Genomic DNA, 18,760 nt, shown 5'->3' with positions numbered 1-18,760 from the left:
AAGTATAGACTTTGCGTTAAAACGCCAGAAGTGGGCTCTGGTGTGAAATAGCCCTAAATGAACAATATTAAAGAGGCACTTAAACCAGCAGAAAAAAAAAATACTTTTACTCACCTGGGGCTTCTACCAGCCCCCTGCAGCTGTCCCGTGCCCTCGCAGTCACTCACGGCCGCCGCCAGCTAGTTTCGTTTCACCGACAGGCCTGGCCATGCGTCTCCTTCTATGCGTCCCCATCCGCAATAGCGTCCTGTGCCTGCGCAGGACGCTATTGCAAACAGTAACGCGTAGAAGGAGACGCGTGGCCAAGCCTGCGCAGGCGCAGTTAGCCTGTCGGCCAAAACCGAAACTAGCTGGTGGCGGGGGACAGGACCATCCGCAAGTGACTGTGAGGGCACAGGACGGCTGCGGGGGGCTGGTAGAAGCCCCAGGTGAGTAAAACTAATTTTTTTTCTAGCTTAAGTATCCCTTTAAAGAAAAAATCTCCCATAGCATGTTCACCATGCTCCAAGCCTGGGAGCCTTCAGGCCCCTTGTACACGTGCAGACTGCGTCACACCACAGCACGCTTCCCCTGTCGCAAGGGCCATGAAAGTCATTGGAGACTTGCACAGTTTGCACAATGTGACGCAGTGCGCCGACAGTATCAAAATCGCCGCAAAGTCTGCGGTGCGTTACCACATGATCTGTGATTACGGCACGGATTATGCAGTAATGCAAGTCAATCGGCGACGCACTAAGTGTGCACGACAGGAGTGTGGTGCGATGTGGTGCGCATGCGTGGACCTATGCGAATCCCAGTGAGGTAGTTCCTGCCCAGGGAGTGCGTCACTAGCCCAGGGCTGGCTTATGCATATGACCTTGTCTGCACACCATGGTGCACTGCAGGGTCATATGAAGGCTGGTTTAACCTTAAAGGACCACTGTCCCAAAAATCTTATAATGTAAAATATATGTAAAACACATACAAGTAAGAAGTACGTTTCTTCCTGAGTAAAATGAGCCATAAATTACTTCTCTCCTATGTTGCTGTCACTTACAGCAAGTAGTAGAAATCTGACTTCACCAACAGGTTTTGGGTTAGTTCATCTCTCCATAGGGGATTCTCAGCATGGCCTTCATTCTTTATAAAGACATTCCCTGAAAAAAAAATTATACAAAGATGTTTTCCAGCCTTCCTGTTCACCGTACACTTTTTTAGCAGTTGCCATTTACTAAGTGCTTTTGAAAATAAAGAAAACCCTGAGAACCCCCCATGAGGAGATGGGCTAGTACAAAATCTGTCAGTTCTGTCAGATTTCTACTACTTACTGTAAGTGACAGCAACATCGGATTAAAGTAATTTATGGCTCATTTTATTTTCGAAGAAACATACTACTTATATGTACAGTATATCTTTATATAAATTTTACATTTTATGATTTTCGTGACAGTGGTCCTTAAAGTGTAAGCCGTCAAACGTAGTGTGATCTGGACGGCAAGTCATTAGGGATATAGGCAGCATTTCCCCGCCCCACTCACATGCAGGGAAACGATTTGGCCAGGATTCGGGCATAGTGGAAATAAGCCCGTACACACGCTCAACCAAACCATCTGATTGTATTCTGATTTTGGTCTTTTGGATGACAATCAGACATGTGTACGGTTGGCAAATTACTAGATGACCAACTGATAACAGGTAGTTTTCCCGATCCAACTAGCAGATCAAGACAACTTTTGGGCGGATTTTGTGTAGTTGGCCATGTGTGTACAAGTCATTTGAATGACTTTTACTTGTTTTGAATGCTGCCGTATCGTGCAGTCCGTCATTCCGCTTGTGAGCGCAGTGTGCAGTTGGTCATTCAGTTTGTTGGTGCGCAGAAATTACAGGTCGTGTAATCGATTGGTTGTGTGGTCGGTCATGTCATGGAGTCGGTTGTGCGCTTTGTTGGACGTTGTGTCCTATGAGGCTTTAAGGTCTTCGCTGAAAATCTAGGGCAACATCTCATGAATATTATCAATATGTATGTAAATATACTTAAAGGGATACTGTAGGGGGGGGGGTCGGGGGAAAATGAGCTGAACTTACCCGGGGCTTCTAATGGTCCCCTGCAGACATCCTGTGTTGGCGCAGCCACTTACCCATGCTCCGGCCCCGCCTCCAGTTCACTTCTGGAATTTCTGACTTTAAAGTCAGAAAACCACTGCGCCTGCGTTGCCATGTCCTCGCTCCCGCTGATGTCACCAGGAGTGTACTGCGCAGACACAGACCATACTGGGCCTGCGCTGTGCGCTCTTGATGACATCAGCGGGATCGAGGACACGGCAATGCAGGCGCAGTGGTTTTCAGACTTTAAAGTCTGAAATTCCAGAAGTGAACCGGAGGCGGGGCCGGAGCATCGGTGAGTGGCTGCGCCAACACAGGATGTCTGCGGGGGACAGTTAGAAGCCCCGGGTAAGTTCAACTCATTTTCCCCTGACCCCCCTACAGCATCCCTTTAAGTGTACAGAGAGCAGGATTTCCCATTGGCAAAGACACTCCTGGCTGCAGCGCTGACAACACATAAAACGCCATGGTGCCATGCGGAAAAGTCTCACAAATCAACAATGTACACAAAACAATCTTACTGCTTCATCTGCACAACAAACATGACTGGTTGTTTGGAAGCTCTAACCAATGGCAGGAGACACAGTGTGCCTGAAGGTATCTCTGAACCTTGCGATCACTAGGCTTCAACAACAAGAAGATAAATCACTGTTGGCTACAAACATCCTGCACATAAGTCTGAAGCAGTTGTATGTAGACAGTTCATATGGCTCCACATAGCACTGTTCCCTTGCACTGGCAGCATATAGCCTAATACATACATTGTACATTATGGTCTCTTGATATCCATGCCTTGTGGCCTACTGTTACTTGTGCTTTAGGGTCTACTGATGGATACATGGATACTTGCCGCCCATCATTTTGGCACAGGTTAAACCAATTGATGGCTCAGCTTGCTGCCGCACAAATTCTGGGCGGCGTTAATTACTATTCCCCCTCCAAGCCATAGCAATTCGGAGAGAGAAGTAATTCAGTGTCTGGCGATCGCTGGCACCCAAATTACACTGCTGCGCGGCCATAGAAATAATAACATTATGTTTATGGCAGCACCCAAGTCAGGTGCAGCGGAGGAAAGAGCGTGCGCTGAAATGCCCTGCTTCATCCTCAATACCCTCTCTTCCTGCCTTGTCAGTTCTCAGCAGCAGTACTCAGCTCATTGTATTATCCTCCTTCCCCTTGTCATCTTCTAATGTAAACAGACCTTTCGCAAAAGCAAACATTTTGTAGACCACAAAGCATGAGTATCAGTAGACCACAAGGCATAAGTGTCAGTAGATGACAAGGCACAAGTATCAGTAGAACACAAGGCATGAGTGTCAGTTGACAACAAAGCAAGAGTATCAGTAGACCACAAGGTATGAGTGTCAGTAGACCACAAAACATGAGTATCAGCAGACTGCAAGACATGAGTATCAGTACACCATCAGGTATAACATCATAATATCAGTAGACCACAAGGACTGAATAGCAGTAGACCACAAACCATGAGTATCAGTAGACCACAAGGTATGATTATCAGTAGACTACAAGGCACAAGTATCAGTAAACTACAAGGCACGAGTATCAGTAGACCACAAAGCAAGAGTATCAGTAGACAACAAAACATGAGTATCAGCAGACTGCAAGACATGAGTATCAGTACACCATCAGGTATGATATCATAATATCAGCAGACCACAAGGACTGAATTGCAGTAGACCACAAGCCATGAGTATAAGTAGACCACAAACCATGAGTATCAGTAGACCACAAGGCAAGAGTATCAGTAGACTGCACGGCATTAGTATAAATAGACCAAAAAAACGTTATTACCAGTAGACCACAAGCCATGAATTATGAGTTATCAGTAGACTACAAGCTATGAGTTATCAGTAGACTACAAGGCACAAGTATCAGTAGACCACAAGGCATAAGTATCAGTAGACCACACATGGCATGAGTATCAGTAAACTACAAGCCATGAGTATCAGTAGACCACAAGGTATGATTATCAGTAGACCACAAGGCAAGAGTATCAGTAGACTGCACGGCATTAGAATAAATAGACCAGAAACGGTTATTACCAGTAAACCACAAGCCATGAGTTATATGTTACCAGTAGACTACAAGCCATGAGTTATCAGTAGACTACAAGGCATAAGTATCAGTAGACCACAAGGCATGAGTATCAGTAGACCACAAGGCATGAGTATCAGTAGACTACAAGGCACAAGTATCAGTAGACCACAAGGTATGATTATCAGTAGACAGCAATGAATATCAGTAGACCACAAGGCATGAGTATCAATAGACCACAAAACATGTTTATCAGTAGACCACAAGGCATGAGTATCAGTAGACCACAATGCATGCGTATCAGTAGACCACAAGGCATGAATATCAGTAGACCACAAGGCATGAATATCAGTAGACTGCACGGCATTAGTATAAATAGACCCGAAAACATGATTATCAGTAGACCACAAGCCATGAGTATCAGTACACCATGACGCATGATTATCAGTTGACCACAAAGCATGAGAATCAGTAGACCACAAGGCCTAAATGTTGACAAACTGCAAGGCAAAGGTATCAGAAGCGAAGCAAGTAATTTTGGCGTGTGTTTTGCCTCATGCTGCGCCTGACCTGGGTACTGCTAGGCATAATGTTATTATGTGTATGGCTGCGCAGCATTTATTTCTCAATGCACACAGGAATCAACTTACAAACGAGTTGGTGGCTGCCCCTATATATGCTTGATAAAGTGGGTACAAGCTTACAAAATGTGTCACGAGCGCTGAATAAATTCTATGGCTCTATTGACCATGTGATTTATTTTCCATAGAAAACACATGTGTAGTTAGGTGTATGCGTTTTTTAAACGAAAAACCCAGAGATGGATATTGTCCTATGTAGAATCGCATAGTAGGAAAAAAACAAAACACATAAAAAAAATGTACAAAAAAAAATAAAACGCACAAAAACTGCATGTGTTTGCAGTGGGATACTTGCCTATGTAGATAGAGGGGTATTATAGAGCCTTCCCGGTCCTCGGTCCATCCTGTTGTCCCAGCGCCGTCCCCCTGTTGAATCTAATGCCTCTCTGGCCCTCCTCGGCAGCCTTCAGAAGTACTTGTGTCCCCGATTGTATCAGTACAGCGCATGCACGAGCCTGGTCCCAAGAGATATTCAGCAAATAATTTCACCGGGGGACAGCGCATAACAACCGCATGGAGGGAGGACTTGAATGGTTTTATGCCAGCGCTGTCCAACTCCAGTTCTTGAGGGCTGAGGTCCTCACACATTTTTGGCACAGATAATTGATGGGACTGAATCAGGAAAGGTGTGTTTCATCAAGTAGAACACTGTCAAGGATATGGCCCTCAAGGACTAAAGTTGGACAAGACAAATAACATTTCACCTAGTGGACTCAAAGCACTACAGCTGAAGCCACTAGGGCACGCTCTATAGGCAGTAGCCGTATTAGGGAGTCTTGCCCAAGGTCTCCTTCCAGAATAGGTGTTTTAGTTATTGTTGGTGAGGCAGAGCCCTTAACCAACAGTAAGTATGCTATCCAGAACCTTCCTTCTATGTAGGTACGTATCTAACATTTTTTTTCTTTGCCTGCTTTAAAGCGGATCCAAGATGAAAAACTAACTATAACAAGTAACTTGTCTATATATCTTATGTAAAGTTCAGATGGTTGACACAGCAAATCTAGCTGCAAACTGTTTTAATAGAATATGATTATTTCTTCCTGTGATACAATGACAGCAGCCATGTTGTTTGTAAACATTACACAGAGGCAGCCTGATCTGTATCAGCCTAATCCCCTCTCCTCCTCCTTCCTCCCCTCTGCCTGTGAAATCAATGGCTAGTAACACCTCCCCCTCCTCCTGCCCAGACTGAGCTCCCATGAGCCCTTGCTACTGTCTGAAAGTGCCTTGGCTCTCTGAAAACCTGTGGGAGTGGTTTATTTAGTTTATAGGGAATTAGAGTATTAAAACAAAAACAAAAAAGTATTTGGCTTGAGGAATGCCCTATAAACAATAGGAAAGGAACACAATTATGCAATGTGTAAAAGTTCACCTCGGATCCACTTTAAATGCATCAATTAGCTGCAGCTGGGAGTTGCCTAAGTTAATCAGGCCCAGGGTGTTAGATCTATTATAACCACACCTCTGTTAGTAATATAACACTGTTATAGATTATATACAAAGGAGGCTACAGAGCTAAATGTATACACAAGGCAAGAGAATCAGATAGGAGTATTATAAATATTTAATACTAATATACACTAGTCAAACCCATTAACTAAATCAAAATTTAATGAGCACTTGTAACAGTGGGGTCACGGTGGGGTCACGGAGATACAAAGTGCTCACGATGGCTTGAGTCTCTGCAATGGATTTATTAGCCTCTGTAGTATTCCATCGTGATGGAAAATCAGTGCAACACTCACAAAAAAGTGACCCAACATTTATAATAATCTATACGCCCACCTGTTACATGGGAGCAAAGGCCAGGGTGCAGAGCTGCAAGGGCAAAGGGATAGTGACCACACTTCTATCCTTAGGCCCCCCTTTTGTCATTGTGCAGTGGGCGCAAAGATCACAGCACATGCTTCCCGCCTTCCCCCGGGCTCCAGGTGCTAAAGGTCCAGGTTCCATCTGTCTTCTCTGCAGTGTGGCCGCTCTGTAAATCTAGCACCTGGAGCCCGGAGGAGGTGAGTCAAGTGCGGGCTGTAATCCTCGCCCGCTGTGCTCCATACTCTGCAGATGTGGGGGAGGTTACCTAATACTGGGGACACATTTGGCTGTTATGGGAGGGGGTAACTAATACTGGGGGAACATCTGGCTATTAATACTGGGCAGAGGGCTACCTCATACTGGAGGCACATATGGTTACTATACTAGGGAGGGGGGCTACCTAATACTGGGGGAACATCTTGCTATTTACACTGGGAAAAGGGCTACCTAATAATGGGGACACTTATGGTTATTTATACTGGGGAAAGGGCTACCTCATACAAGGGGAACATCTGGGGAGGGGCTACCTAATACTGATGGAACATCTAAGACGGCTACCTAATAATGGGGGCACTTATGGTTATTTATACTAGGGAAAGGGCTACCTCATACTGGGGGAACCTCTGGCTACTATATAGGGGAGAGGGCAACCTCATACTAGGAGCACATCTGGTTATTATAACTGGGGGAGAGCGCTACCTCATACTGGGAGCATATCTGGTTATTATTACTGGGGGAGAGGGCTACCTAATACTGGGGGCACATCTGGCTACTATACTGGGGAGAGGGCTACCTCATACTGGGAGCAAATCTGGTTATTATAACTGGGGAAGAGCGCTACCTCATACTGGAAATATATCTGGTTATTATTATTGGGGGAATCTAGTTATTATTATTGGGGGAGAGGGCTACCTAATACTGGGGGCACATTTGGTTATTTATACTAGGGAGAGGTCTACCTCATATTGGAGGAACTTCTGCTTATTTATAATGGGGAGAGGGCTACCTAATACTGGGGAACATCTGGCTATTGGGGCTGCCTAATACCGAGGGTACATCTGGCTGCCTATACTGGTGTAGTGTGTTGGGGGAACCTACCTAATATTGGGGGCACATCTGGCTAAACTGGGCAGGAGGTCTTCCTAATGGGGGCATATTTGCTATCTATTTTCACAATTTGAGGGGGGGAGGGGCTTGTAATCTCTGCCTCTAGTGCCTACCTTACACTGTGTGGTCTTAGATTGCTCACTATCCGGTCTGTCTAATGCTGGGAATACACGGGTCGATCCGGCGGCCGATTAGCCGCCGGATCGACCCCAGCCGCGCCCCCGCCGCATTACCGCTCATGAATCGAGCGGGCAGGGGGTCGAGTGGCTTGATCGGGCCAGCTGAATATTATCAGCTGGCCGGATCAGCTGGTCGATACACGGTACAGAAACGTACCGTGTATCCTCAGCATTAGGATGGCCAGGGTACAATGGAGGAGGCCCTTTATAGCATTGGGATGTTTGTAAGAGGTCTGTATGGATGTATGTTTTGCAGCTGTATTGTTATTATGCATTTATACAGCTCTGACATTTTCCACGGTGCTTAACAGAGTGTATTAAACAATTCATGTCACTAATCATTCTTCTGCGAGGCTCTGCATATAATCCACCACCAAGGACAAACTTGGGAGGATGCCAGCTAACCTATCAGCATGTTACTAGGGAGGTGGGAAGAAACGGAAGCGCTCAGAGGAAACCCACGCAAGCATGGGGAGAAAATACAAACTCCATGTAGACTGTGTCCTGCTACTCCAGTCCTGCGAGATAAGAAAGCTGTTCTTTCAGCTCAGCCTCAGGACCCTTTCAGACGAGAGGATGAACTGTGCCTTTGCCGAGCAGTTCAGCATCCCGTCTGCCGCCTGCCAGAGCAATTCGGGTGCAATTTAAATGCAGCGGTTGTAACACCACGCGTGTCAAGCGTTGACACACGGTGCCATTACTGGGCGGTGGAGGAACACTACATGTCAAGTATAAGCGCGGCTGTGGCAACGCTCAGATCTCACTCTGTGTAGGGGCAGCCTGTACAGTATTGTTCATGTTGCTGAACAATCAGTTACCTGAGTTCTGTAATCACAGTTCGTGACAAGACTATATATACTCTGTAAAGCACCGCACAAATTGTTGGTACTATATAAATACTGAAAAATAATACATAGGCACATTTTTCTGTATAACTGCAAAATTGGGGGCAGGGGTGAAACTAAAAGTTGGATTTGACTTTATGGTCTCTGTGGTGGAATCTTTGTGCCAAGTTTTACAGGAGTCTGGATGAATCGGGCACTACTTGTACATGTTGCTGAACAAACAGTTACCTGCATTCTGTAGTCATGTGACAAGTGGTGCAGAGAGAGAAGAGATTTACCTGACAGATGTAAGTTACATGACACAGATAGAACACCTTGCATGGCAGATAAAAGCAAATGACTGTTACTTTCTGGACAACCCTCATACTTACACCCTTGACCCTGTTCAATGTAATCATAAGCAATCCCCACCTTGGATTTTCACTGTGAATTGCTGTTATCCTATCCCGAGATGAGATAATTCTGGAAGTCTGCTGCTCCTCTACTCCCTCCCACCACCAAAGGGAAGCCTGTGCACATTCTACCAAACCAAGTGTCTAGACAGTGATCTCTTCAGGCCCTAATGTGCAACACCAGCCACAACACAGTGCAGCCCTGGCTAAAGACAGAAGAATGAACCAGTCCCATTCTTAAAGAGAACCCGAGGTGTGTTTAAAGAATGTTATCTGCATACAGAGGCTGGATCTGCCTATACAGCCCAGCCTCTGTTGCTATCCCAAACCCCCCTAAGGTCCTCCTGCACTCTGCAATCCCCCATAAATCACAGCCGTGCTGTGAGGCTGTGTTTACATCTGTAGTGTCAGTCTCGGCTGCTCCCCCGCCTCCTGCATAGCTCCGGTCCCTGCCCCCATCCCTTCCCTCCAATTAGCAGGGAGGGAAGGGATGCAGGCGGGGACCGGAGTTCTGCAGGAGGCGGGGAGAGCAGCAGACTGACACTATAGAGATAAACACAGCCAGCTCTGACAAGCTGTTTGTCAGCAGCGTGGCTGTGATTTATGAGGGATTTCAGAGTGCAGGGGGACCTTAGGGGGGTTTGGGATAGCAACAGAGGCTGGGCTGTATAGGCAAATCCAGCCTCTGTATGCAGATAACATTCTTCAAACCCACCTCGGGTTCTCTTTAACACAGAAAGTTCCAACACTCAGCCTGACAGTACAACACATGATGGCTGCGAACGAGTTAAGGGCTCTGGTGGGAATTGCTGTCATCCTGCACTTGCCTCCCAGGCTCTGCAGGATGGCTTCCAACCTTGGAGGGCCTGGTCTCCCACGGGTGGGGGGTGTGGGTGGGCAAAGTTTTTTTTTTCTAAATATACCCCTGCACCACATTCCAGCCCACAGTGCAGACAAGGAGGGAGGAGGGGACAAGGACACTCCTCTACTGACTCATCACTGTGCTTTACCCAAACAACAGCAAGCCCTCTGCTTTTCAAACAACTGGGCTGCATCACCAACTCTGCCTAGACTGCCTCTGGGTTCAGCATGACTCTGTGCGGAAATACCGTTACGTGGATGCCTTTCATTCTTCACAACGTGGCTCTGCCGCTATGAAAGGAACTTAAAAACCAGATTCCTTTTTCCATTTTCCCTTTCAAATAGCAGAGTTCAGAAAAATATGCTCTTTACGAGACCCCCAACCACTTTCAGAGGTTAAACTACAGTAGATTCCAAGCATAGCGCAGTTCATAACTCCATTGAGCTTTCATCTCCCTCACCAGTGCCCGAATCCAGGTACCCTCTCTGGTAACTTGGTAACTGGTAGTTAGTGGAATGGTGAAGTGTTACCGCTTTTGCCTTGAAAGAGGCATCTGCATCTGAAGGCAGCCCTCCTGTATGGATGTCAAGGTGACAATAGAGATAACAAGAAGCCTCCAAGCCTTTGTTAATCACTGCCTTAAGGTGCCTGCACACCTTTGATGGATTCCACCTGTTGGGGATCGGGACACGATGTCCTTGGGCGACAACAGGGTAAAAACAATATTTCTTTAAAATGGATAAAATGAAGTAGGTAGCGGTGGACTTACCCCTCCAAAACAGACACAAAAATTGCTGTTTTAAGCAAAAATCAGTTTATTTACATACTCCAAACAAGGTGCAACGCGTTTCGTGGGTATATCCCACTTCCTCAGGCAATAAATAGGAGCAAGCCTCACAGAGGCGCCAGGCTATGTACCGGACCGCATTGGTGATATGCTCCTATTTATTGCCTGAGGAAGTGGGATATACCCGCGAAACGCGTTGCACCTTGTTTGGAGTATGTAAATAAACAGATTTTTGCTTAAAACAGCAATTTTTGTGTCTGTTTTGGAGGGGTAAGTCCACCGCTACCTACTTCATTTTATCCATTTTAAAGAAATATTGTTTTTATCCTGTTGGCGCCTCTGTACTACTTTTGAAGTTGTTTCCACCCCTGGTGGAGGGGAATTCTTCTTTTTTCCCGATCTACAGAGAGCGACTTCTTAATCCTCAGTGGGGACAGGTCTAATCTCCTCACCTGCCTTCATAGTGGTTACCTGGACTGTAACCCTGGTTTGTGAGTATAACCTACCTATACTTACCTTCCATACCCAATTTACAGTACATACTACACTATACTGGGCTCTCGGCGTCTTCCCTTATATTTGGGCGACAACGCTGGGCCAGGCTGCACAGACATGAGTCACCTGTGTGGCTATTTGGGTAGATGGAGGGCCAATGGAGCGGCACGTGTGACGTCACATGGTGGGTTAAGGAGCTGCATAAACAATGGGATCAGCCATCGCAGGGGAGTGTGTTGATCCACTAGGCAGATCGCTTGCAGGTTGAGGGTCGCTGTAGACATGCTTGATTATCGGCTGAGGCGATCATTATTGGCCGCCTTTATTCAAGCGATTGTATGAGTCTTTAGAAGAATACTTAATATCTGGGCGCCAAATATCATTTCAAACAAAGAGTTGTAGGAGAGGGACAAAGAAGAACCAGTGGAAATATAGAACAAAGGAAGAAAGTGGAGTTGGATTGGCCCCACTCTTCCCAAGAATAATGCCATTAAGAAAAAGTCTTAAGCAGGACATTCCAAAATAGAAGAAGAAGAGGAAGACCAAAGGAACTTGGAGAAGAAAATAAAGAATCAAAGGACACCATGGACCGAGATAGGTAACACGAAATATTCAAAAGTTCAAAGAGGTGGAACTTCCTCCTGACATGAGGGGATAATCTGCTCAACACTATCAGCAGCATTGTTAGTTCTGGACATACAGTATCTCTAGAACACAAATTCCTTTAGTCACTGAAGGTTACCTCTGGTCATACATGACTCTCATCATATGCTGCTTTGCTTACATTGCCAAAGGGTCACTTCAAAATGACATCATTATGAAGAGATGAAAGAGTAATGGCCCATACTCACGGGCAGCAAATGATGCCTGTCGCCAGCACACGTGAGCGTGTGGGCGACAGGCCGGCGACAGCTCCTCGCCAGGTCCCTCCGCGTACACACGCGGAAGAGGGACCATCGGCATGACGGAAGCTGTCGCCGACGTTCCTCCTCCCTCCGCCGGAAGCTCTTCATACCTCAATGGAGGTTGCTGTCGCTAGTCCGCGTACTCACGCGGACTAGCGACAGCTGCGGCGGAGTTGCGGCGGCGACTGTCGCCAGGCGATTGAACTTTTCAATCGCCTGGCGACATCAGCGACGGGCGACAGTTCGGGGTGCGCGCCCGTTGCGGGCGACTGTTCGGAGTGCGCGCGGCCCATACTCACGGGCGACCTGTCGCCGCAACACGCGAGCGCCGCGTGTTGAGGCGACAAAAGTCCCTCGTGAGTATGGGCCACTACAGAGTATTCCTGTTGCTGTCAAAATTCAATGCTGATAGTTTCATCTCTGTGGAGCTCGTTTATCAAGACGAGTGAAAAATGTTCAGTTGTAGGCTACAGCAAGCAATCAGGTTGCAGCTGCCAAATGAAAGTATTCTGGTTGGCTGTTCCGGACCGGAAAGCTCCTCCTCTTACGTCATAGTGTTCTTTCTTGGTCTTTGCAAATCTTACCCTACATGTGTGGGTGAAACAAGAAGTTCCAAGACAGCGTAAGTAACTGATATGTCTGATCTACACTCCTCACTCTACACAGCTATAGCACTATATGCTGTACACTTACTATCCCACTTCCTCCCCTCAGTCCAGAAACTGGCGGCTTCTCAAAGAGAAACTGTAACCAAAAATTTAACTTCTTCCCAATCAGTAGCTGATACCCCCTTTTACATGAGATATCTATTCCTTTTCACAAACAGATCATCAGGGGGCTCTGTATGGCTGATATTGTGGTGAAACCCTTCCCACGGGAAACTGTGAGGACCATGGTCCTGGCAGTTTCCTGTCCGTGAAGCTCGTTGCATTGTGGGAAATAGCTGTTTACAGTGGTTTCCAACTGCCTAATAAGCAAGCAGCAGCTACTTTCACTGACATCACCTGCCCGCAGTAAAAATGTCACCATGTGATAAATGTCAGAATGTAAATCAGGGAGAGGAAAGCTTTTAATGGGCGAACACTGACTAAATCATTTATACATAATGATTGTAAAAATGAAGCACTTTTTTTTTACATTATTTTCCTAGAGTTCCTCTTTAAGGGTTGACGAATTTCATGTGGTTCCCAGCCAACCACTGCTTTTAGCCTCCATATTATCTTCTTGTCAACAAAGCCAGACACCTAGTAACATTACCGTTTGCTGAACGATTGTTGGCAAATGATTCTTCATTTGAGCGATCGGAAATGATCATTTGGGACCACTAATGGACAAAATTCTCCTAACCAATCTGATCAGATGAATTAAAAGGTTGCGATTTAGGGCCCATTAACACTAGAAATCGCAAAACGCGATTGCAATTTTGCATTGCAATTTTTTGATTCTCATTTCAGTGAACAAGAATCATATCACGATTGCTCGGAAAATGCTGCATGCAGCGCTTTTACTATTTGTGGAAATTTCACCGCAAGCGATGCAGGGAGAGTAATCCCATAGGATTACCTGTGTCTCAGCGCTTTGCTGACGAAGCGCTGAAAGGCTGTGAAAAGCGCCCGAGTGAGAACTAGCCCCAAATGTCGCTTATGGGGGATATTTTACTTGTGTAAGAGGTTGGGAGAAATCATAAAAATCTGAGCTACCTACACCCTCCATTACGTTGTACCGGGCCCATGGGCGTAACAATCACCGCTGCGAGCCCTGCCATTGCAGGGGGGCCCAAAGGCTTTGGGGTCCCCTCCTCCCTCTCACCTATCGCAAGTGCAGCTAATTAGCAAAAAAAAACACCCTATTCCCTCACAAAAACCGTGTGCAGGAGCAAGTGTAATTTTTTCCTGCTTCCAGGCGCTGGTTCACAGCAGAACACTCTTTGCTGTCATTCGCCAGCTCTCGATCAGGTGACCCGCATGGGGTTCGGGGACCAAAGGGGCCCCATGCTATCATCTTTTGCAGGGGAGCCCTATTAAGTCTAGTTACGCCCTTGGTACAGGCGCCGTTGTTTTGCGGTGAATCACAGGACTGCCAGACGCAACTACAAGTTGTGCTTTGCAGGGCACTTGATGTATTCTGCATCCCACCTGTTTATTTAGTTCTCTGGTTGGGAGTTTAGCTTTTACCTTTATATACAGAAATAAAAAGAAATAAAGATAAAAACAACAACTGTATCTTACATTCAGCCAACAAAATAGCAGGTTACAGTGTGTGGAGGTACACGTGAGACAGATATCTTGTAATGAAACAGTGTAACACTGTTGCCAGTGCTGATATTGTGTCCAACAACCAAGGCAAAGCCATTCAGGGTCACAGGAAACACTACAGAGAAATACAAAAAATGTCATCTCCTCTAACAAATGTTTTACAATGTGATCACATTGCCAATGAAAATGGACGGTTTGTTGGATTGGAACAGTCGGGTATACGGACCCCTGTGAAAGTTATGCAAGAATCAGTGGGTGCCAGGGTTAGTATTTCACCTGCTCAGCCGTAAATCATTACTCGTCTACTCGTCTAAACCCCGCCCCTTACTTGGCAAAACTGCCATGACGGTTTTTGCCTAAAGTGTTTCCAAAGCCCTGTGCCCCCCCCCACACACACACACTTGCAGTGCTGCAGCCCAAAGCCACCTATTAGGCTACGGCTGCTGAGCTGGGAGTGGACCAAGGCAAAAAGGTAGGGGTGGTCACAGAGCTTTGGAAACACTTCAGGCAATTGGAAAAGAAAGATGGTTTTGTTAATGGGCACCTAAGACTTCAGTGGAACTTGGGAGACAACCATACACACACTATGTTATACTATATAGAGTAGAACTCCTTTGTCCGTATTTGCTATTTGCTCAAACTGTAATAGATCTTTGAGAACAAACAGACCCTCTAGTAGAGAAGACCAGGTACGTGTTGGTGCCCTCAGCAGCCAAGGGCCTCTGCATCAGTGCAGAGCATGGCTGGTTTTACCATAAGGCACTGTAGGCACGTGCCTACAGGCGCCTGATGATGGAAAGGAAGCTCATTCCCCTCCCCAAGTGCTTCCCTCCCTCCTTCCCTATGCAGGGTCCTGATGAGAGTGTAAATTAGGGGTTACTCACCCTACTGAGATCTCCCATCAGTCAAGGGCACCTCAAGCTACTTAATACTAAGGTTCCACTGGCTACCTAATAATTGGGGGAACCTCTAGCTACTTAATATTGAGGGTACTTCTGGCTACCTAATGCTAGGGGACACCTGTAGCTACCTATGATGGGCAAGGGAAGTAGGGGGAGAAGTGACAGCTCGGACAGCCAGAACATTTGTGGTGTGGTTGGGCGTGGTTTTGTATATTCATGGAGCGAAGTCTAAAGTGCCAGGACATCTGTGCCTATAGGCTCCTGTGAGGTAAATTCAGGCCTGGTGCAGAGGTAGGCACAAGGCCATGTGGGGTCAGAAGTTGTTCCTAGCAATCCCCTAAAATTCAAAAGTTTCCAGGTTTTATAATACTGAGGCAGTCCTGTTAGGCCTGGACCCCACTAAGAATCGCTGCAGCACTTTAAAATCGCCGCAGTATTGTGAGCAGCGATTCCTAGGGCGATTGTGCTTGAATTTCCTGGCGATTAGAAGCGCTGTACAGTAAACTGTACAATGCTTCCGATTAGCGATTCAGGTTTAATTTTCTTTAAATAAACTTTATTATACTTACCAGGTGTCCAGATACCATCCATAGCCACGCCCCCCTAAAGGAAGAGGTTATATTTGCTTTTCTACCACCAATCAGAGAAACGCCTGTGACCTATTCCATTAGGGGGCAGGGCTAAGGATGGAAGATGGAAATCCAGACACCTGGTGAGTGTAATAAGGTTTATTTGAATTGTAATTGCTCGGCCTCCCAAAATCGCTTCTATACTTAACATGGAGCATAAATGTGCTCAAAATGCTGCATGTCCTGTAAAAAAGATCCACTTTGGGCTTCCTCCAGCCCCTGGCCACCGACCCCTGGCAGCCCTCGCCCCAGCTCCACTGGCCGGTCACCTCCGATGCAGATGCCCACCTTGCCAGGTCGGCATCTTTCTGCATCTTCTTGCGTTCCACTGTGCGGCTCATTGAGTCGGCATCCTGCACCAGAGGGGACCCTGGACCACCAGCGTGGGGTGGGGCTGCGGTGTGGGCACAGGGAGGCTGGAGGAAGCCTGAGGTAAGTGGATTTTTTTTATTTTAATGTCCTCGGATGTGTCCTTTAATCGCAATCGCGTAAGGGGATTCAGTCCCATTCATATACATTAGAAAAGCGTTTCTGGGAATCGCCGGCGGTTGTCGGTGTTCCCAAAATGCTGCCAAAAACACCCTAGTGGGTTCCAGCCCTTCGAAAGTATTTAGAAGGTTTCCAATATGTTTTGTTTGCTTTTTTCTCATCCACAGAGTGTTTGTTTTTCTTTTTAAATGAAAGCATAATTAGGCCATGACAGATGAAGAAGATGCTATCTAGCACTTGCCATACATGATGAAAAATAAAGGACATTGTTCTTCAGACCTCATCATTTTACAGGAAAAATAAACACAGGAAGTTTGAGATACGTCTCTGAGATAAAGCATGCTGGCACTGATTGCCGTTCATGAGATCCCAGTTACGGAAGCACTTGTGCTAATAGGTATTTAACTGGCAGCCACTTGGCACTGACCATATTCCAGACGCTGATGGTGCCACCAGCCGTACCTCTACAGACACCGCCCACCAAGGTGCAGCTCTGAGCAGCAGGCCAAGAGAACAGGCCTTCCATAAACAGCTGAACTCTCACATCTTCTAAACAGTGAGAAGAGACACGCATTTCATCAAGGAGGCCTGCTTCTTACTAAGTGAAAAGTGCTGGAGATGTCCATCAAGTGTCAGCAAGCCTCACATGAATAATGGTAGCCGGGGAAGTATCCATGCTGCTGCCAGATTCCAGCTCTCGGTAAAGAAACAGTCATCACGTGCTGCAGAGCCATCTACAGTGATGCAGAAGAAGGCCCGCTCTCCTTTTGCATTTTCCTGTAATCAGCAGTAGACTAGGCTTTTTTAGGCCTTTCTGTTTAGTCAGGGTTCACACTCAACAGTGAGGCAGGTTCCTCAGCAGGGGAGGACTGGGGCCTTTTGGCCTGGATGGAAAACACAAAGTAGAGGCCCGTTTTCACGGCAGCCCCAGCCCAAATGATGTCACACATGCGCCCCACGTGCTATATGCCGATGGTCATGTGGGGCGCCAATGCAGAAATACAGCAAGGACACTTGAGGGACAGCGTGACAGGTAAAGTATAATGCACAGGCATCGGGGGGCACATAATATATTTTGAGGGACAATGGCCCGGGTTTCCGTCACATTCATCGTTTGTGATTGCTGCACTTAATCGAACACATCGACCTGAGATTTCCCAGCATCTCAGATCAATACATTCAACTACCGTATATTCAGCGTATAAGACGACTGGGCGTATAAGACGACCCCCCAACTTTTCCAGTTAAAATATAGAGTATGGAATATACTCGCCGTATAAGACTACCCCTCTTCCAACGCACACCAAATAAAAATAAAAAAATCATGTACTGGTGCTGTGTATGAACAGATACTGGTGCTGTACTGTATGTGTTACCCAGTATATAACAGTATATAGTCAATTGACTTGTTGCATTGGTCAACTCTCCTTAAGTAGACTGGTCAGCTCTCCTTGTCTACCTGTTTATCAGAGTGGTATGGAAGAATAGATTGCGCTCCCTCAGCAGGGAGATCTGAGAGGCGGTAACAGGATAGGGCGTATCACCCTGCATCAATGACACCCGGCGTATAAGACGACCCCCAACTTTTCAGAAGATTTTCAAGGGTTAAAAAGTAGTCTTATAAGCAGGAATATACAGTAATTTCCACCCCAAATCAGTCAAATCGTTGATTGGGCATGCTTGTGGCAGCACAGGTTTTCATCTGATTCAATAATAATTATCGAAAAGATTGGTGGATCAGCCAGCCCTAAATCATTAAATGAGAGGCAGCCTGGGGGGAAATCTCCCCCTAGCCAGTCCTCCCCTGTTCCTCAGGCAGCGTAAGTGGGGTTTGTCGGACCCTCACCCCACCTGCCCCCCCCCCCCCCGGTCTGTGCTCCCCCTCCAGCTATTATCGCTATGTACAAGTATCAGGCAGCGGGCTGGGAAGTGATGACTCACCTCCTTACGTTCCAGCGCTGCGTTCCACCGTTCGTCACTTCCTGCAATGCTGCCCACTTTACTTGCGGAAGTACAGTGGGTGGCATTGGAACACGGAAGGAGGTGAGTCATCACTTCCTCGCCCGCTGCCTGGAGCGCAGAATGGGGAGGACCCGGGGGCCTTTCTGGCTGCTACCCCCACCAGGCTACCTATACTGGGGGTAATTATACTACCTATGGGGGGGGGGGGGGGAGCATCCTCACAAGTTTGCCTCAGACAGCAAAAAGTCTAGAGCCAAAGACAGTGTGCGTTCCTTCTGTTACAGAGAACGGAACACCCAATATGAAACCAGTCTAAAGAGGAACTGTGACCAATTTCATCCCAATCAGTAATTGATACCCC

The 18,760-nt window shown here is 46.7% G+C and overlaps 1 protein-coding gene across 1 annotated transcript in view; it reads right to left on the bottom strand.

Moving 5' to 3' along the window:
• ADCY9 (adenylate cyclase 9) overlaps positions 1-18,760 on the bottom strand; it is a 187,863-nt gene that overhangs the window by 140,352 nt on the left and 28,751 nt on the right. The window lies entirely within an intron of this gene.

This window comes from Hyperolius riggenbachi, chromosome 7, assembly GCF_040937935.1.
Source record: "Hyperolius riggenbachi isolate aHypRig1 chromosome 7, aHypRig1.pri, whole genome shotgun sequence".
NCBI lineage: Eukaryota > Metazoa > Chordata > Amphibia > Anura > Hyperoliidae > Hyperolius > Hyperolius riggenbachi.
Note: the sequence above shows the minus strand (reverse complement) of the source record. Positions and strands in the feature narration are given on the sequence as shown.